The sequence below is a fragment of the Sylvia atricapilla genome, chromosome 27 (assembly GCF_009819655.1).
Source record: "Sylvia atricapilla isolate bSylAtr1 chromosome 27, bSylAtr1.pri, whole genome shotgun sequence".
NCBI lineage: Eukaryota > Metazoa > Chordata > Aves > Passeriformes > Sylviidae > Sylvia > Sylvia atricapilla.
Genome location: NC_089166.1, coordinates 4,561 through 25,989, shown reverse-complemented (window position 1 = coordinate 25,989; position 21,429 = coordinate 4,561). Strand labels below are relative to the sequence as shown.

Below are 21,429 nucleotides of genomic sequence, written 5' to 3'. Positions count from 1 at the left end.
GCTTGGGCAAGGTGGTGGCTGCACAGGCTCAGTTGCTGTTTGAATTCCTGGAGCTCCAGGACTGAGCTCCTTGCTCTCTCTCTCCAAAGGACAAGTTGTGCTCTTTATCAACGGGATGCAATGATCCAGCCCTCAGCATCATCAGACCACCTCCATCATCCTCACAGTGCTTCCAACACTAACTAGCTCCTGAATGTACGGGTTTGGTCCCCTGTGGGGGTGGGCGGAGCCCCAGCTGCTTTGCCCTGGAGGGAGCCAAGCTGAGGAGTCAAGGAAGAATTTCACAACTTCACTCAGAGCCCCTAAGACAAAGGCAAACCTCTTAGCCACGGTGACCTGTCCGGAGACCCACAAGCCCCCTCGGGATTTTATGTAGATCTGTTACAATTGATTGGTTCGGTACCCTTTTCCTCCCACCCTGGTGTCCCATAAAACCCCTGGGTTTCCTCTGATCGGCAAAGGTTCCTCGTCCCTGAATCCCCTTCGCAGGTACCATTCCAATAAAGTACCACCTGCGGAAATTCCATACGAGACCTCTCTCTCTCTCACCATGGCCGGCTAAAAGAGGGGCTAACTCACAAGGACATGAGCTAAGAGCACTGAGCTGAAATCAGTGAAAGCTGAAATCACTGAGCTGAAAAATCACTGCTCTGCCCACTGCTGAGAAGCCCCTCTGTCCAGCTGAGGAGCGCCCTGACCCCCCCAAGGAGCCGTTTCTAGCGAGACATCCTTTGGGGTGGCTGTGGCTCTCTGGGTCCCAAGCGGCGGACCCCATCCACCAGCTGAGATAGTCCCCGGGGCCAATTTCCGCCTCACGTTCCCTATGAATACCAAAAGGTAACCTACAGCACAACACCACAACCACTCTCCATCACTCTATGCTGGCTAAAAAGCAATTCAATGACCATTATATTTTTATTTATGTCTGAAAGAGCTGAAGTAAAATATTCTGGGCAGACTATGCATAAATACGTGAAATTTCTTCTTCTTCACTAATGAGCTACTGTGTTTAATAAAATTAATGTCATTTCACCCATGACAGATCCGTTTTAATTTTTGAAGCAGAGAAATTTATTAACGTAATTTGTAGAAGGGGGAGCCAAAATTCAAAAAATCCACTTTAAATCAATCAGGCATTTGCTTTATTTACCCTTCAGAAGAATTACCTGAAGGCACTTTAAAATGCAAAAATAACTCGACTTGGCAAATGTTCAGGAGTGTGGTTCCTGCTACTGTTGCTGACGGTGACTTCAGACGCTGCTTGTATGGCAAACAGATTCCTTAAGGCTGACTTTTTCTCCCCAAATTTGCTTTGTATCCTAAAGTTACAACTCCAGTCACTCCACACAGGTATCTGTTGAGAGCTCAGGCACAGAGCCTGTCTGTTGGCAACTCCAGCTGGTTTGTGGGCTGACAACTCACCCTCCTCACCCATCTTTTGGGACAACAATATTCCCCCTCCTATGCCCCAGGCAGGGCTCTGATTTATTTCTGCATTTGAGGAGGAGATGGGAGGGCACAGGAAGCCGGCTGAGCCCTTTTTGCATTCTGCATGCACTGGTGTACCACAGGGCTGCGTGCCCCGTAGCAGAGGAACTGCAGAACAGACGCTCTCACGAAGCTTTATGAGGAAATACTCACACCGTGGCCTCAAAAGCAAAGTCAAGCTCCCGGAAACACAGCAGAGCCTCAGGAAATGCTGCCCTGACTTGTGCCAGCAAGCCCTGCACGTTTTCATTATTTATAGAGAGCTGGAGCTGAACACAGCAATGCGCAATAGGTACAATGCACTGTACAAACAAGAGGCAGCTCCAAAATGTGTAGTCCGACTGCACCAAGGGAGCTCAAAATCAACACAAAATACACAGGGATGCAAAGCAGCATTTGAGTTGGAAAGTGCCTGGGAATAGGGTCAGTCTTAAGAACCATTTAGAGAAAAAACAGGTCTATGTGAACTCTGGGTTAGAACAAAGGGAAAAGCACAAAGCCAGTTAACAGCAAGAAAAGAGGGAGGGAGAGAAGGATCGTGAACTCTGCGGGACTCAAGATGCCTAAGGCACTATGGATACACATCAGAAGAGAGCACTCAGCAGCACCTCGATGACTGGATGAGCTGGATCGTGGAATGGAATGTATCAAGAACCTGAACCAACTGAATGACGCAGCACAAGATATTTTAAAGAAGGGGAAGTGAGCCCTGGCACAGCTGGTAGATGCTCCACTGTTAATTTTAATTTTGAGAGACCCAATAGCAAATCTGGAGTTTAAAGCTGTGCTATCAAATGGCATTTCAAAATAAAAACGGTAGCACTGGCATTTAAATTTATCCCTCGTCATACAGGATTAGTTTCAAATGCTTTTTTTGCTATGTGGCTTTGTCTCCTCTATGTAGCTTTCTGAAGGAACTGCTGGGATTATAGGTTCAAGCTAAAATTCAGCCTCAGTTGTCATAATCTTCACCACAAGAACATCTACCAAGCTTTATAACAAGATGGAGAGAAAGATCCTCAACGGGTACAATGCAGCAAGTATATTTATTCTAAAAAGATTGATGCTAAGAATTTTTTTCCAAGTATTTTACCACATTCTGGATAAAACCTTGCGTGCACCACAGACAGACTTGATTAATGAAGGCCTCCCATGCAAAACCGTTTAATTCAGGTCCTTCACTAACCTGGAGTGGGGCCCCTGCTCCAGAGTGGGATACACAAATGACGACTGGACGCCAAATCCTCTCCATAGGGAGGGAATGATATCCCTACAGTGTTAAGACCTTGTCTTCATCGCCTGAAGCCATTAACTTTCTCTTATCTCCACCCTGCATAAAATCCTTTGTTAAATGCTGATGTCCCAACAGTTTCTGTGCCAAGCACACAGCTCTCCTGGCCCTGGCCGAGTAAGACACACTCTGGCAATAACTGCGTTCAGGAGGTCAAAGGCATGGAATTGAGGCTTTGGTGTACACTGTGTGCACAGCATTTGTGTTTGTACAATAAGGTGTGTATTTAAAGGTGAACAGTGGGATCTGTTGAATAGTACCTCTCCAGTTCCCCACTGGCATCATTGGATGTACAGATTATACTCCCTCAATATTTTCTGCTGATCACATACTATGAAAATATGCGCTTCAGTGGGAAAAAAAAAAATAAATTAGCAATTGTTGGCATTGACACAAAAGGCATCAAAGGATAGATCCAGAATGGCAGATAGTAAAGTCAGTCCAGAATCAGGTCCCGCAGCATTCCAAGAGAAGCATTGGAACAGGTTGCCCAGAAACAGCTGTGGCTGCCCCCATCCCCGCCTGAGGACAGGCCAGGTTGGATGGGGCTTGGACCAAACTGGGATAGCGGAAGGTGTCCCTGCCCCCGGCAGGGAGGGGAACTGGATGTTCTATAAGGTCCCTTCCAACCCAAAACCTTTCTGTGATTCTATGATTGTATGATCACTGTAGAGCAATAGCTCCTGAATAGTTCATGAATTCGACAGCAACAGGGACACTCTGCCTTTTCCCAAAAATTCAAACACCACCAGTGAACTGACCGGTACATCTTCCCTCTCTGAAAAATGCTGTCTCCAAGTTCCCTATAAGTTTCTCCCCAACACATTTAACACCTATTTGGGTCAGGAAAAAATGGTTAGAGCCATTCTTTTCCCCAGCAAAGCCTGCCAATCCCTCCTTCCTTCTATAGGAGGGGTTAGTCCAATATTTTGAGGGAATGATGCTCAGTGAGTTGGAACAGGAATGTGCCACACCAGGGGAAGGGGGAACTTGGTCTGTGCTCTCACCTGAGTTGCCAGGTTGCCAATATGTGCAACACTTTGTCAGACAGACTTTAAAACTCATCCAAGCAATTCAGAATTCTCTTTTCTCTTCCGAAGTGAGGTGGCCAGAACAGGAGAGGTGACACAGCACAGACCAGTTGGCACAGAAAAGCCTGTCCATGCTGAGGGCTCCTGTTCTTGATGGGATGGACTGTGCCTAGAGTAAGCTGAGGGCTTTTCCTGTACTCTACAGATTTCCATGTGTTTTTTTGCATGCTGGTTTTGTTGGTTTGGGGGCTTTATTATTGGCTTTAAGACTTGCTGTTCACAGAGTTTTTTCCATTCTTTTCTGGGAAGAACACGTTGATTTTGGGAATTTTCATCAGTGTCCACTAAATGAAAGAAGAGCACGGAAAGTGAAAATCAGGAGGCTCAATCACCTCAGCAGCACTGGCTATTTTTTAGGAATACCTGAAAAATAGACTCCTGTGGGGATTCCCCTCCCCACCCAGTGTGCATTTTTGCATATTTACACATATGCGCTGTGTGTTACAAGACTCAAGCCAGTAATAGACCCTCTGCTTGCAAAAATATAGCATAAAAATGTTTACTGGGCCTGAAAACACTTTGGGAATCACTTTCAGAGGCATGTAAGCAAGACACAGAAAATAAACTCCTCAACAATTTGACATTTGTTTGTCTCTCCTTACGACCTTCCCTGAAAACACATGAGATGTGTGTGTGGGGGAGGAAATCTATTGCGTTGGAGTCAGAAGGATGTAAGATATCTCCCTGCTCTAATGAAATTAATGCAAAGTTTATGATGGAGCAAAAGCAGAACACAATTGATTCAACTCACGTCACAGACAAAACCACAGAATACCTGTTATTGTTTTTAAAGTACATTTTCTCCACTCACTGACTGAGCACCATCAAAATTCTTGAGGCCATTCCAAAAGGAAATTCTGCCAAAAGCTGCCCATTAATAAGCAATTAATATACAAGCTTTGAAGTACAAGGTTGCTCATACCATCCCACAGAAAATATTCTTTGCCTGCTATTTCTCACTGGCGACATTTTCTGACAGAACATTCTAACTCTGCAGGGATTTCAAAAAGTAGACTGTAATTCTTGAGAAAAATGAAGTCTATGCTTGCCCACTCTCAAAATACTTGTTAAAACTTTAATCTTCAAGGCTGTTTCGGCCCAGCTAACAACTGGACGTAGTACAGAAATGATGCCACGAGCCCCGCATCACTCTGCCAGCTGTCGGACCAGGGGAAACAAGGCCATTCAAATACACATCCTGAACATGTAATTTGTAACATGAGGATTTGGGGGAAGAGCAGGGGATATCACTTGGGTTTGCACCATCAGCATTTATAATGTGGTCTCACCATCCCCACCAGGCAATAAATTCTCACTAGCATACCAGCATTTCTTTGGATTGATGATTCTCAATATGGGAAAATGCAGAGATGAAGCAGCAGCCTTTACAGAAGTTCTGCTTCACATTGATCCCTATGAGGGTAAGGGAGGCTGTAAGAAACAGAAATGGTTTTGCATTTCAGTTCCTAGTCATAATAACTACTTTCAGTGACTGACCATAGCTATTTATTCTTTAACCAGGATAGGCTGAAGGTCTGAACCGGAACTCTCATCTGCTCGGGCCTTACACTGACGTGGTATCTGTACCCAAGCTCCTCCATCCTTACCACCAGCTATGAATCTGCACAGTCAATCCAAGAACAAAGGCTGAAGCAGAAAATCTCATTAAAGGGCACAAATGCACCTCACGTTTCTCAGAGGACAAAGGACTGTTTGTGGTTCCTAAGTAAAATACAGCTTCTGACCAAAACCACCAAATTGTGTTTTGCCTGGTAAGAAATATATTGGCTGAGGCCAGCAGCAATTACTGGTCCATATCTCAGAGTCCAACACTGCTGGAGCTTCTCCAGCTGCACCATTCAGACCTGCCAAGTGTTACTCATTGAAACTGAAGCATGCAAGTTTTTCAGCTTCAATCGGCAAAACCCAAAAGGCCTCATTGCCTCAATTCTGCAATACGAGAGAGCTCTTACCAAGCCTAGGCCCAATGACCTTTATAATGTTAAGGGACAAAGAGGGCACAAATTAAGGCTGGTTTATGACAACTTGAGGTTTTGCGTGAGCTGCTGTGCACAAACCTTCCTCACTGCCCTGCTCATGTGACAGTGACAGACAACAGCTTCTACAGCACACAAGGATTTCTCCTCTGCCATTCTTGCTCCTGGTAACAAGCAGTGGCAGGTTCCTGAGCCACGTGTAGCATTTAAGACCATTGCAATATTTGGCAGTAACTGATGGACCACCCTTTGTTCATTTGGAGAATCTCTACCTCAACCTATTTATAGTTCTATCAGTTCTATCCTCCATGGGACCACTTCCATCTTTTAATTACACAGCATTTCATTAGTTTATTCATCAAAATGAACAAAAACTCTTGGGAAAAAATTCAGTGCATCAAACAGTGATTAGTTTTTAATTACCTTGAGATGCATTTAATTTAATGTATTTACTCTCATTCTAACCACTATGCCTTGTCTTATAATGAATTGTTCTAAAGTATCTTACTCTCATTCCTTCTTTTCTGAGTTTTAAGTATAGTCTTACTGGAGCACCAAGATGGTTTTAGCCAGCAAGACTGGAGTTTAAAAACATCCTACAAAGAAGCGCTACTATTCCTTTTTATATTCATCTCCAGCTTTTCTCAACTCATTTATGTTTGCATGCTGGTTTTCACGCAAGAGAATACAGCTTAGAACACGATAAACAAGTTGTGATCCTCTAAGAACATATCAGTTCTGAGATGGTAAAAAACCACCCAAACTAAACCAGATCTTCAAGTTGAGGTTGACTCTTAAAAGTCTCCCCCTAGACAGTGGGGAGACCTTCAGAAAGCATGAACTAAGTAACATAAGTATTAAAACTTAAATCCTGGCCTAATTGCTGTTTCTTGGACATAGTGGGGTGGTTCTTTCCTACCTCGTTCATCCAAAGTGAGCTTACCGCCTAAAACAGAATTTATTTCTACGCAAAACTAAGAATTGCCTAGAAAATCTTACTTGCTGGGAAGGCACCGGGTTTTTTTTCCCCTATCTCTGCATAATCAAGGATACTTCTGGGGCTGTGTTAGGCAGTGGCATGAGGGGAGACCTGCATTTACTTTCATGTTTTATTGTATTTATTGTTATGTTTTTATTTTTTAATTTTTCTATTTTGTATTTTTATGCTCTTCTATTTAGTGGTTTTTTATATATTTTATTTTTTCATTTGTATTTTATAAAAGATTTTCTCTTTTATTTTTTCTATTTTCTATTTTTATTTTAATATTTTTTTCTTTAAATTTTATTATTTCATCTTTAACTTTCTTTTTAATTACTTTAGATTTTTATTTTAAATTTTATATTATTTATTTTAATTTTTATTTTCATGTTATTTTATTTTTTATTTTGGTTTTTTTTGTGGGTTTTTGTATTTATTTTTTATTTAGTTTTATTTGTTTTAATTTTTATTTTGTTTTTCACTTTTTTTTATTACTTTTAAACTTTATTTCATTTTATTTTTATATTTTAATTTTATGTCTTATTTTATTATTTTTGGTTTATGCTATTTTTTCAGGAGTTCTTGGTTCCTTTTTTTTTCCCCTTACTCTTTCCTACCCCCGAGTATGCCGAAGTTTGGCTGTCGGCAAGAAAGAATTTGAAAAATAACCTCCACATCCACTGGACATCTGGATATAATTAAGACTGCAGATAGGGAAACCTCTGTATTTTCTGCTAAATTAAAAAACCTGAACGGAGAAAGCCGTGAACAGCGTGGTGCCTTTTTTTCCTTTTTTACCCCGAACAGTTCTCATTCTACCCATGTACAGTACTACCAGCAGTAACTTGATGTCCAAGTGTATTTCAGAGGTAACAATAAAACAAAGTCGACATTTTATTTTGCAACTCTCTGAACCTTCTTGTTTAGTAACAAAGAAATCCAAAACAAACCAAACAAACCAAAACCAAAAAAACACAAAAAAACCCCACAAGCAGACCCCTCACCCAAAAGAACACAGAAAGAAAATATACCAATACCCGCCTGGCTCCATCGGCGACAGCGAGTGCTCCAGCTTCGGCGACAGCGAGTGCTCCAGCTCCGGAAACAGCGCCAGCGTGTTCCGCCTGCCCGCTGGGAGACCGGCAGCGGCCCCCGACATCGCCTTCGAATCGCCCGCCGAGGAAGAGGCGGTGACTCCGGACACCGCCCCGGGACCGCCCCGGAACTGCCTTCGCCTCGGTTCGGCGCAGCTGCTTCGGTTCGGCTGACCGCGGCTACGTTCGGCTGGACGCAGTTAAAGTCGGCTAAACTCGGCTGGGTTCGGCTGCTGGCCTTAAGCAGGCTACTCGGAGAAAGTCAGCGATTTTCGTCAGACCTCGGCTATTTTCTGCTGTTCGGCCAAACTCGGTTGTTTCCGCCCTTCCTCGCCGCCACCTTGGTTGTGCCTGAAGCCACTTCCGGTCGTGTCGGCATCTGTGAGGAAAGAACATCTCTGCCCCATATATATCTGCCCTACATCTTGACCCCATTTCTCTCTCCCAGCTCTGCCCTACACATTCCTGACCCCATTCCTGACCCATAGGTCTTTGCCCTATAGATTTCCCTGCCCCATTCCTGCCCCACACATTCCTTACACCTAATTCTGGGTGTTTGGATTTAGCCTGGGCTTGTCAGCTGAGTCACGAACAAGCCAACTCAGCTCCTGAACTCTCAATGAATGTTTGAAACACTTCCACAGAAAGACAAGGTAGTAATGATTCCAAAGGAAAAATTGTAAATGGGGGGTAACGGTTGCTGGAGAATTCCTTGGGAGTTATAGATCTCCTTAGGAATTATGGACTTCTGGAGGTGGAATCCCAGTTTCAGCCTTGGGCACCTGCAGGAGAAGAGGGGTCCTTAACCATAGCAAGGAAAGCCCGGAGGCCCTGGGTCAGGTGCAGACAATGAACCGTCCAGGGAATGAGCAGCAAGTCCCCTCTGCCCTCGCCCTCACACTCGGAGTGGCAGCAGCTGCAGGTGAGAGCTGCCACAGGATGGTGAGGGGACAGAGCAGCCCCAGGTGAGAGCTGTTACAATGATGAGGTGACAGAGCATCCTCAGGTGAGAGCTGTAAAGGAGAATGAGAGGGCAGTTCCTGCCAGGGCTGCTGAAGAGAGGAGCCTCTGCTCCCTTCGGTATGGAGCTGTGGGAGGAGAGGATCTCATTCTGAGTTCCTTGGAGCACTGGTGGAAGCCTATCACAGGCTTTGGGGAAGCACTTGGATGTGGTACGTTGCTTCAGGAAGTGCTGAGGGACAAACCTTTGTCCCCAGCAGCAACAGGTGAGCCAGTGTGGGTTTGTAGGGGGGGACTTGTCTCCTTTCTCTTTTCAGTTCTATCTTCAATTCTTCCTGGTGCTCCCAGAAGAAAAAGGAGATGATGAGGATAAAAGGAGTTGAAATTGAGGGAAGAAACTCCTGTTATTGTCTGTGTTTAACTTGGGGGGAGACTTTCTTCACCTCAGATTCTGATAAGTAGTGGTACTTACATGTGGTTTTAATATGATTTTATGTTCTTTATGGTACATAGCATTTTGTTTGATTTGGGGGGTATTATTTATTATGTGTAATTGGATTTTTGAGTGAAAATAACTTTATGGGTGGGCTTGTTTGTGTTTGAGGTAGAATTAATTTAAGTGGCTTTTTTTGATAGACTTCTGATATGTGTTATTGGGGTTTTGTTTATTGTATGTAGGGATTCTGATTGGGTGAGGCTAGTCTGGCTGGTCAGAGTTTGGGTGTTTTGCTATTTGCAGTTTTAAATTTTTTAAAGCTTTTTCTGTTTAGTGGTTTTAAATAATTTACTCTGTAGCTTAATTTTGCTAGTAGATGGTGTATGATGAAGGATATGGTGTATTTATTTCATGTTAGGTTTCTTAGTTTCCATGTTGATCAGATTGGTTTTGAACGGAGTTTCGTTGTTGAAATTTTTTTTGGTGGGTCTCATATTTTTCAAGGGTATGTTTCCTAATGTTTACAATGGTGTAACTGACTGTAGTGTGAGGTGTAGGGGAGGGGTTTATTTATTTAGTGGTGGCTTTTATCATGGTGAGTGTGTAGTGTTTGTTTGGTGGATTTCAGGTAATGTGACGTAGTTAATTTCCTAGGGTTTCCTAATGTTTATAATTGCATTATTGTTTATTTTCTTATAGGGTTATTTATTTAGCTGGTTGGCTATAATGTGTGTTTTATAGTTATGGGTAATTTGGGAGATATTGTTTATAGTGAAATGGATCTTTTGGCTTTCTGTGTATTTATAGGTGGTATTTTTGTTTTCATAGTTTTGAGGCATTGTGGGTTTATTGAGTTAGGAATAATTGGCTTTGGTGTTGTTAATTTAAGTGTATTTGTGCTCTTGTTATTTTTGCAGTTTGATTTGTTTGGTGTTGTCATGGTTTAGGGTAAATATGGGAGGAACCTTTTAAATTTTGTTTTTTTGGAAAGTAACCCAAACGGTATCTCTCTTTTAAACTGGTTTGGAAAGAACTTCTTTGGAGAAAAGTGGACAAAGCTATTTATTGAGCAAACCAAGCACTCACAAGCCTAAAGAATAAATAGCATGAAATAATAAAGCTTCTTGTTATTTTTAAGTGGGATGGTAAATTAGAAGTCCTTGCTGTGAGTTGTAGCTGAGCTCCTTTGGTCTTTTATCAGCTCTTCTGGCATAGATAAAATTGCTGAGTCCAGGCCCTGTGGGCTGCAGGTAACGCCTCTTGGTGCTCCTCTGGGTTTTTTAGTCTGCAGCAGGTTTAATCAGTCCTAAGAGAAAGGAAAAAAACCCAGAAAAACAGTGTGGGGAACTTTCTGCTCTAGCTAGCTAAAACTGTCTAGGAGCCAAGCAGCTCTCTGTACTGCAGTGTCAGTGCTTCAGCTGAATGACTGGAGAAGGAATACACAGGAGTGGGCTGTTTTCTTAACACAAACTGCACGCTTTATCTCCCTTGCTTTGCTCTCAAGATCAGTCTGAAAGGTACAGAAGGCATTTTTGAAGTAGTTATTTTACACGTTTGAGGGTTTTTGGCACTTAAAATATTTGGTTTGGAGGAAGTTTGCTTGGAGTTTAGCAGTAGTAATAATGGGATTATTTTATTTTTAATTAGGTGTTTTTAGGTTTTATTGCAGTTAAAAGTTGTGACTTTTTTGTTATGTGTAATAGAGAAGGTTTTCATTTTGTACGTAGTGATGGGATTGGTGTATATGGTGTACTAGTCTTGACTAAGGGTTTAAAATTCTGTGTTTTTGATGTTAGGTTAATGAATTTATGTAGTTCAAAAGATATGGGTTCTCTGCTTCTTATTCTCTTAGAGACAGGTCTTCAAGTTGGGGGGGTCTGGGTATATATTTTGGAGGTTTTTTGAGAGGAATGGACATGGCATTATTTTTAGTATATTTGGTAGTTTGATTATGGGTAGTAAGAGCTGGCCTCTTTTTTTTTTTTTTTTTTTTTTTTTTTTTTTTTTTTTTTGCAGCCGGGAGCCCTGCCTTGCTGCTTAGTCTGGGGGTAGGGGTAATAGGGCAAGGCCCGGGGCTTGAATTTGTCACGTAGGGTGTGTTGGCCTCTCGAGGGTATTCCAGGTTGCCACAAGATATCTGGAGCTGTCAAGTTACCCTGCAGCGCTTTGGCTTTTGTCTGAACTTCCTTTCAGATGCAGCTGGATAAAATCCCTGGCAGAGCAGCCCATCCTGGGTGAGGGGCTCCCCCAGAAGGTCAGTCACTGTAGGTGTTTGCAGGGGAAGTGTAAATGGTGGCCGTGTTACGGTGCTGTTCTTTGTCTTTATTTTTAGGTGTGTGAAGCCGGATATCAGCACTCAAGATGCAGTGATGGGTGGGCAGAAGTAGTTGCTGTTGCTCAAGCCTCACTCGCTGGTGAAACTCTAAGCCTCAGTTATTGGTGTTATTGTTATTCGCATGACGCCGAACTCCCTCTCACCGACCGGACTGCTGACCCAGTTCACCTGGCTCGTGAGCCCTCCGGGAGCATTTCAGGACTATGTGAGGAAGCCTTGATCTCTCCATTTGAAGGCACCATCCAGCCAGGCTTGTAATGGCTGAGCAGTTGGGGTTAGGATTCGGGAGGAGGAGCGAGGGTCCCCTGGAGTTTCAGCAATGCCACGGTCACCTTGTCCGCTCTTAACCCAGGCACAGCCCGTGACGTCGGCGTTGGCCTCTGGGCAGCTGAAGCACGGGGCCCGAGGACCTGGGCATTGTTAGGAGACGGTGAGTAGCAATTGCTGCTTTTTGGCCGATGTGCTGCTAAGATCGCACATTCACGTTGGGTCCTCTTTGTTGTAGCTGACTGAGACAGCAGCCCGGTGACACCATGAATTTCCCTGAGGGCGAGGCGGCCTTCTTCGGCACCCGGTGTGGATTTGCATCCTCAGATGTCCGAGAGATAAGTGGAGGGCTCTGCTCACAGAGGGGATGGAATCAGGGTGCCAGGGCAGGGGTCAGCAGGCGGGTGTTTTGAGTCAGGTTTGGAGGGGGATGTCCAAGATGTGACACCTCGGCTACAGGAAGGGAAAGTCTCATTTTTGATCCCTGTGCTGCGGTGAGCAGGGCAGAGCAGTCCTGGCGTGTGTCGTGTCACTTGTCTGTTGTGCACTCCGTGTGTTTTGTCTTTCATGTCTTAGCCCTTTGCCTTTTGAAGGGCTTATCAAAACCCTGGCATCGCTCTCAGCATCTCTGATCTCTGCATTCCTCGGCCAGGTGCCTTTGACTCGGGTGCTCAGACACACCAGAATCCATCTCTCTTCACAAGCATCCGGTCTGGTGCCTTTTCAGGTCTTGTTCTGAGCTGTGTCCACAGCTGTGCACTGCCACATCCATTCTTGAGGATTAGGTCTTGGAATGCAAAGATAGGTAGAGGATTCTGACCATATTCTCGGGCATCCATCTCTGCGTTTCTTGGGATAATCATCCCATTGTCATCTTCTTGCTGCAGGCTTCTCTGAGCCTGGTCAGCTCACCCTCAGTCTTACCTCAGTCATCTCATCCCGAGTTCTCTTGGTCGTTCTTCTTGCCAAGAGATTTCTGTCCCTGTTGTCCCCTCGTGTGTCCTGCCCTGTGTCACAGCTGTTGGTGTGTGTTTGGCCCGGAGCTGCTCTGCCTTGCTGCTTAGTCTGGTGTAGGGGTAACGGAAGAGGCCCGGGGACCTTAAATTTGTCACGTAGGGTGTAGCTGGCCTGCGAGGGTATTCCTAGGTTGCCACAAGATATCCGGAGCTGTCAAGTTACCCTGCAGCCTTTGGCTTTTGTCTGAACTTTCTTTCAGATGCAGCTGGATAAAACCTGTGGCAGAGTGCCCTATCCTTGGTGAGGGTGCCCCCCTGAGAAGGTCAGTCAGTGTTTGACAGGTCACATATTTCACATTTATTTGCACTCCAGTGCAGACCACCTGCATTTACAGCTTCAAATGAGTGAGTCCCTTGCTAACCCACCCTGGGCAGCAGCTGGAGCCTGCTCCGGGCTGGGCTGAGGGAGCAAACCCTTGGGGCTGACACTGCTCCACACTGGGGGTACTTGGCAAAATGACCAGCTTTGTCCTGGATTTTTGGATTTTGTGCTTTCTACAAGGTTTTAATCTCAGCTTGGTAAAAAATAAATGGTAAGGGCTGAAAACATGAGGGGCTGTCAAGTTATACACACCAAATACAGCTTTTTTTTAAATAGCTGTGCAGCTTATATGTTGATTTCAGGACTTTTTTTGGTGAACCTTATTTTAAAAAAAACTTATTTTAAGTTAGCTGATTCAATAATTAATTTATTGTACAAATACTCTCTAATGTCAGAAGGTTAAAGCACTAACACCAACATGCCACCTTGTTAATTTTTAGCAGCAAAACTTGATCTTTACTAAACTTAAACCTTCATTTTTTTGCTGCTGATAAGTTAATGAAGTGTTCATCAGCTTTTGCTGCCCTTCACTGATACTCAAGCTCAATAAAAAGTTGCTCTGCTGTTCTAAAATACAGATTTCAGACCTCCCTCATTCTCTCCGGCCTAGAAACACACGAACAGATTTTTTGATCTTCTTTCTTTTGGTTTCTGTGGGTTTTAAGCTGCATGGTGAAAGGTGTCTGTGGACATGGCACCCAGGGAATGGTGCTGGGAAGGGCAGGATGGAAGGTACTGTTTAGAAATCCAGAGGCAGCAGTGCATTGGGAGCTGGTGCTCCTGCCTCAGGCACACTCTCCTGGCCAGTCTGTGCAATGGTAACATTCCTGTTTTCCTACCTGGCGCTGGAGTTGGAGGAGGACGGAAGTCTTTGCATTGGTGGAAAGGGGAGCTCCAGGGAAAAAACTGCTGTTTGTGTCCTCAGAGAGCAGTGGGCAGAGCCTGAGAGGAATCCTGGCTGGCTGAGGGACACTTGTGACCCCTCTGGAATAAATTCCTGCGTCTCCTCAGACCTGCCGGTTTGCAGTGGAGTTTGGATGCATCTTGCTGCAGCTTTGCTTCTTAATAATTACTGGAGATCCGTGGATTGCTGGGTGATTGCCGTGAGTTCTCCTCTTTTGTAGGAGCTGCACGGTGAGGTCAGTGTTCTGAGGGAGGCCCTGGCAAAGCTGCCGAGGGCAAGGAACACGGAGCGTCCGGGGGCCTTGGATCCCACCCGAGTTTCTGCTGGAGCGTGCTGCGTGCAGTGCTGGATGTTTAACGGGGCTTTGGGGTGCTCTCCTGCAGTCCCGGCTCCAACTTCTGCCCCTGAGCCGAGGCCTCGCCGTGTCCCAGCACTGAACCCGGCAGGTGGGTGCGCTTTTCCAGCCCTTGGATCCCACGGGCAATCCCGGATTCCCGGAGCTGCCCGAGGCACGGCCCGGCCTCTCTGCCTGGGAGCTGCACTTGAGTCTGCCTGAAGCAAGGGCGTCCTGGCCACGTTTGAAACTTTATTGCTGTTGTTTTTCCTCTTGCAGGTGGTTGCAGGCCAAGGAGAGAGCTGGTAGGAAGTGAAGGTGCTGGCAGGCCTTATCCCAGTCCAAGGTTCCCACTTCCCTCTCTGACTCCTGGATAATTGCTTGGCCATAACTGGACAGAGACTGTCAGGTTGATTTCCTGCCTTTTCCAATAAATCGTTGCTTTCAGCTGCAGTGTGTTCCTGGTGTCATCCTCCTCTTCCATGGATTTGTAAATAGAATTCCTGACTTCTGTTTTTCTAGGCATTGTGGCTCTTGTTCCATTGGAACTTGCCAGTTCTGCAGAGAGTTTCAGATGTCAAATACAAGTAACATTGGCATTTCCTTGGATTGTTACTCCCACAAAATCCAGATAACTCTTGAACAGGAGTAACTAGACCTTTTGAATTCCCACTTCACTTTAAAGTCAGAGCAGAGGAAGCAGATTTTAAATCATCATTCCATGAACTTCCACTGACTTGATGACTGCTCCAAAAGTTTTCAATGTTAGAAATTCCTGAGCTTGTTTTCTGGGCAAGCTGGGATTTAGATATTCTTCTTTCCTTTTATTTGATGTTTTTTCCCTCTGATTTTAGTAAGGGAATATTTATTTTTTACACTTTTCCATCCTAATTAGAATTTTTGTACATCTTAGAACATATTTCCAATGAAATTTACCCATTTAATGTTGGTAAATCAGGCTTTGTTCAGCACCATACCCACAGAATTCTGTGAATTCCCAGCAAAACTTGCTAAGTCTTTAATTGTCATGATTCATCTCTTTGTAAAGTTCAATTTGCTGTATTTGTAATTACACGAATCCCATTAAAACTTCAGTCCTGGCTTGGCTGCTGTTCCTTGGACACAGTGGGGTGACTCTTTCCTGCCTTGGCACACGTGTGGATGTTCATAAAAAATGAGCTTCCCACTAAGATAGAATTTGTTTCCAGGCAAAACTGGGAATTGTCTGGAAAACCTTATTTCGTGGGAGGCACCGGGTTGGTTTTCCATATTGCTGCATAATCCAGGAAATTCCTAGAGCTGTTAGGCTGTGGCCTGAGGAGAGAGCTGCATTTATAAAATTTTGTATTTATTTTTTTTTAATTTTTACTTTTTAATTTTTGTAATTTTTACGTTCATTTATTTTGTTGTGGTTTTTCATGTTATCTTTTGCTAATTTGGTGTTTTTAAGATTTTTTTCGTCTATATTTTAATTTTTTTCTTTCATTATTTATTTTTTACTTTAGTTTTGATTATTATTAAGAAAAAAACACAGAAAGAGAAAATATGCCCATACTATTTAAATAAAAATTTAATCTTTACCCCTTAGAAAACCAGGCGAATTTAATTCTAATTAATTGTGGTTCTGATGTGTTAGGTTAATGAATTCATCTTGTTTAAAATACCATTGATTTGTTCATATTTTAAACACAAATTAAAAAATTACATGCAGGAATAGAAAAGTATAAGTAACAAAAATAGAAATATAAAATACAAAACAATATCAATAACGTGAGTAAATACAATACATATTATTACATGTGAAGTATATTATAATGTATTATATAGAGTAGACATAGATATGAATATAAAAGATAAATGGTATTGAAAAATAAAATATAAACATAATGAATACAAAAATATTGGAACATAGCTGTAAGTACAAGCTTTTCTGGTTTGAATTTGATTAGTGGTAGAATTGTTGCAATTGTGGTTGGGGGTCTTTGGGGCCATTTATTCTAAGGAGGTTTGGGATGGCATTTTTGGCCACGTTCTTTTTTGCCTTCGCTCTGTGCCACTGCCCGCGGCCGAGCTGTGCGGCAGTGCTGCCCCCGTGTGGACAGGCAGCCGTACTGCAGCTCTAGCCCTGGCAGCCCCGGGCTGGCCCTAAGGCAGTGCTGCCGTGTGTGGACAGAGAGCGGTACTGCAGCTCTAGCCTGTGGCAGCCCCGGGCTGGGCTTAAGGCAGTGCTGCCGTGTGTGGACAGAGAGCGGTAGTGCAGCTCTAGCCCATGGGCCCCGGGCTGCGCTCAAGGCAGTGCTGCCATCGTGTGGACAGAGAGCGGTAGTGCAGCTCTAGCCCATGGCAGCCCCGGGCTGCGCTCAAGGCAGTGCTGCCCCCGTGTGGACAGGCAGCCGTACTGCAGCTCTCCACCGTGCCCTTCGCCGATGCGCATCGCAGCCCTTTGGCCGTGAGCTCGGGGGCAGAGCAGCCGCCCGACCTTCCAAAGCTTGAGGGAAAATCGGCAGGAAAAATGCACGACTGAAGTTGGAAGAGACAGACAAGAAAATTCCAAGAGCCGTGTAGGAAGTGCTTTCTCCCAGGTCTGGACAGCACCGAGATTGGAATGACTTCACAATATTCCTTGTGCCTCTCCTGTTGCCAGCCTCGGACTAAGTTGGTGTTCCCTGAGTGGATGCAGTTCCTTGCCTGGGGAGGGAGGAAGCCTGTGCAGAGGATCTCTTGTTTTTTTTTTTAGTTGGTTTGCGGTTCATCCTCTGTCCAGTTTGAACTTTATTAAGGCCTGGAGGATTTCTTTATCTCTGGTAGATGAACGCCTTTTTTCACCTTCAGTTTGTGTGTTGAGTACTGAGTTTGGATGAGATTGCTCTGACAGGAGGATTTAGGGGTTTGAATACCTGGGGAATAAAATAAAATGCGATGCATAGTTAGTGTCAAGTCCTATGTCCCTAATTCCTGGCCATTCCGACAGTAAGGATCCAAAACAGTACTTATAAATTGGTATGCAGGAAAATACTTGGCAGTTTTGTTTTCTTTTGAAAGAATAATGTAGCTCTGGCCAGGCTGAGTTCTTATGCCCAGTGCTGGACTACCCTGCTGTTGTGGCTTTTAGGGAGATGAGGTGAACAACAGCGTCCTCTCCAGCAGGGAGATGCTGCTGCTGCTGCACAAGTGGAGCCCTGTCAGTGAAGACCTGCAGCTGCAGGAGGACTGGCAGGCCCTGGCTCAGAAGTGCCAAAACAAAAAACTGATCAGTAAATGCTAAACTACTTCAAGGAAGGCATATTTCGTTGCAGCTAATACAGACAACAGCAAAAGTGAGGCAAACTTCTCTGGAAAAGGTACTAATACCTTCTGTGACACCGATGTAGCTTGAAGGAGGAGGAAAGGGAATGGCAAGACATTTTCCAGGTCTTCCTTGTGGTGAATTTTAACATTAACACACTTTGGAAGCTTTGAGGAAACACAGTTTAAAAAGGGAAAGAACTTCAAAATGAAACTTAGTTGCAAAACACGTGTCAGGCTATGAAAAATGGTATTCTTTAATGATATCTTAAAAGAACACACAGTGCCTGGAAGCTTTGTGCTCAGAGGTTTGTATCACTGAGTGTGGGTGAGATTTGAAAGTGATGTGTAAGTAAAAAAACCCTATAAAAAGCAAGAAAAAATGGCACTGTTCAGAATTCTAGCTGGCAGAAGCCCACTACTGGGCATAGAGATCTTTGCAAGAAAGGTGGCTGTGGTGGTGTATTTTGGTCATGTTTCTGTATGATTTGTTCGATAAGATTTTACATAATGGTTTGTTCTGTAACCCCCTATGTTTCCCCCTGTATGGTTTACCCCATGTTCGATTTTATGTCAATCATTGGTTATATAACCTTCTGGTCCTGTCTGTCACTCTGGGGCCTCTCCCTGTGTCCAGAAAGTTCCAGGGCTTAAGGCGTCGAGTGATTGGGCAGGATCCAGACTTTCCCCTCCTATTGTGTTTTGTATGGTTGTTGCACATGTCTATTATGTTAAGAGCCACACCCTTACTGTACCCCATTGGTCCCTGACTGAACCCTCCCCTGTGTAACACCCCCTGTTAAATGTCACAGCACAGAGGGGTTCTTGGTCTCTCTGAGGTTGGTGTCCCGAGGTGAGGACTCCATGTCCGGAGCCTCCAATAAACTCGATTGGATACAGCACTGGAGAGTCCCTCCTTTCATTTCCTTTGCCATAGCGACGCTGCACTCCCGACAGGCCAAGAACCACTGTGTTGCTGTGGTGCCAGGGCTGGCCGGACAGGCGACACAGGCACCGCCGCAGGCGGCCATTTTCTGTGGGAAACTAAACTCAGACCCCAGGTTCCTGATGTCAGTTTGCAGGAGGTGTTTGGTGCTCCCAGGACACCCAGCCTTCCTACTTGTGGCAGCTTGGATGCGGGAGAAATCTCGATCTCTTCAGAATTCTGGCTGGCAGAAGTCCACTTCCAGGCACAGGGTCTTAGACTTGAACAGTGGCAATTTTCTTTGGGAAATTAAACTAAGCCCCAAGGTTCCTGATGTCAGTTTGCAGGAGGTGTTTGGTGCTCCAAGGACACCCAGGGTTCCCACTTGTGGCAGCTTGGTATGGGAGAAATCCTAATCTCTTCAGAATCCTGGCTGGGAGAAGTCCACTTCGGGGAAAAGGGTCTTAGATATGAACGGTGGCTCTTTTCCTTGGGAAATTAAACTCAGCCCCCAGGTTCCTGATGTCAGTTTGCAGAAGGCATTTCTCTCTCCAAGGAGAGCCAAGTTTCCAGCTTCCGGCAGCTCGGATCTGGGAGGAACGCTGCACCGTTCAGAATTGTAGCAGGAAGAAGCTCACTGCAGGGCACAGAGATCTTTGCAGGAGTGGGGGCCATTTTCTGAGGGAAATTAAACTCAGCCCCCAGGTTCCTGATATTGGTTTGCAGGAGGTTTGATTGGCACTCCAAAGACATCGAGGGTTCCCAGTTGTGGCAGCTTGAGATGGGAGAAATCCTGACCTCTTCAGAATACTAGGTGGCAGAAGTCCAGTTCCAGGCACAGGCTCTTAGACTGCAACAGTGACCCTTTTCCTTGGGACACTAAACTTACCCCCTCAGGTTCCTGATATCAGTTTGTAGGAGGCATTTCTCACTCCAAGGAGAGCCAAGTTTCCAGCTTCCGGCAGCTCGGATCTGGGAGGAACGCTGCACCGTTCAGAATTCTTGCTGGCAGAAGCCCACGGCAGGGTACAGAGATCTGTGCACAAACCACGGCCCATTGCGTGGGAAATTAAACTCACCCCCAGGTTCCTGATGTCGGTTTGCAGGAGGCGTTTGGCACTCGAAGCGCACCCAGGGTTCCAACTTGTGGCAGCCTGGATGTGTGAGGAATCCTGGTTTCTTCAGAATTCTAGGTAACAGAAGCCCACTTCTGGCACAGAGCTCGGTGCAGGAACGGCGGCCCTTTCTGTGGGAAACTAAACTCAGCCCCCAGGTTCCTGGTGTCAGTTTTTAGGAGGTGTTTGGCAGTCCAAGGACACCCAGGGTTCCCACTTGCGGCAGCTTGGATATGGGAAAAATCTTGATCTCTTCAGAATTCTTGGTGGCAGAAGTCTAAAGGGCACATGCCATTTATTTGCCATGTTGTGGTTTCAGTGGAAGTAACCACCCCATATCCTCATTCCAAGTTGAAGGAATCTTTACTGGTTTCAGTATTTTAAGAGTTTAAGACTGCACATTCAGTTGCACTTGTACCAGTGCCCCAGTACCAGCTATCTCAGATGGCAGCAAGCCAGAGATATACATAACCTTACCCCTGCCCAGGAGTTTAATCTTTTTCTCACTTTTAATTACAATGTAGATATCCCTACTTAGAGGTGCTAACGAGACTTACACCATTCATGACGTTACTATTTTTTGTCACCCTACTTAGTAACACGTGGAGTACCATATATAGCCATTAAGGAACAATTACCTGAGTTAACAACAAATTACCCAAGCTACCCAGCTATGCTGCCAAAATACTGTTTTATTTCTGCTCTCTAGTCTGAAGTAATTATAGCAAAAAAGGAAAACTGTGTTATTTCCTCAAGGAGTATTTGTCTCTATCAAGCCCTTTACTCACCTTGAAGTCAGAGGAGCCAAACAGCTGCGGATCCTTCGAAAGCTTTTATTCCTTGTGGGAGTTGCCTCCCCCCCTTTTCCTGGGCATCATGGGAACGGGAGGTGGGCCCAATCAGGGGTATATTAACCCCAGCCTTGGCTAAGGCTTCATTCCCTTCTGGGGATCAGCCAGGATAAGACCTCTCCTTTCATTTCAGTGAAGAGGTTCTTTCAGCTTGTTTGCAGTAGGTGTGTTTGGGCATCTACAAGTAACTAGGATTTTGAAAACACCACAAAGGAGACATCAGTGAATACAGTGAGTATTGAAGTCTAGGGTTTTGGTTTGTGCATTTGGGGGTAAGGTGCTTTTTTTTTAATTTTCTGGAGTGCTTCTTGATTTTCTTTTCAGAAGAAGCATAACTCTTGAAATTCTAGGTTGTGTCAAGCATGACGCTCTAGATTCTTTCAGCCGATCGACTGCCGTAAAAGGGATTCAGCATATGTCAAAAGCAATGTCTGAAATCGAGGTTTCTGAGGGGTAAGTCAAGGACTGTGAGCAGGGTACGTTGTTAGGAGTTATTGTTCAGGGGTTTTGAAGGTAGCAAAGTGAGAAAGGATGTCCACTTGAGGGCCTCCCCCAAGGCTTTTTCACAAGAAATAGCAGATGTATTTATGTTTCTTACAGCACAAGTGCACGTAAGACACATAAATGTGAGCACGTATGTTCTGCTCATGGAACTGCTGTGCAGCTTTTCCCCCTGCTAACTCAGGTACCAAACATTGTAACAGCCCTAGTCTTAGATGGTGATGAAGCCACAGACTCG

At 44.7% G+C, this 21,429-nt stretch overlaps 2 long non-coding RNA genes across 3 annotated transcripts; both read left to right on the top strand.

Annotated features, from left to right (window-relative positions):
• Window positions 1-11,464: 11,464 nt before the first annotated feature.
• On the top strand, window positions 11,465-12,697 carry LOC136372178 (uncharacterized). Of its 2 annotated transcripts, none has more exons than XR_010745454.1 (3): window positions 11,465-11,876; window positions 12,024-12,101; window positions 12,177-12,697. It is a non-coding gene; the product is annotated as an uncharacterized lncRNA (long non-coding RNA). The 2 variants fall into 2 exon arrangements; XR_010745453.1 differs by having other exon boundaries at window positions 11,839-11,925.
• A 321-nt stretch (window positions 12,698-13,018) lies between these two features.
• Window positions 13,019-14,961, top strand: LOC136372174 (uncharacterized). The gene is made up of 2 exons (XR_010745452.1): window positions 13,019-13,217; window positions 14,401-14,961. It is a non-coding gene; the product is annotated as an uncharacterized lncRNA (long non-coding RNA).
• Window positions 14,962-21,429: the final 6,468 nt, after the last annotated feature.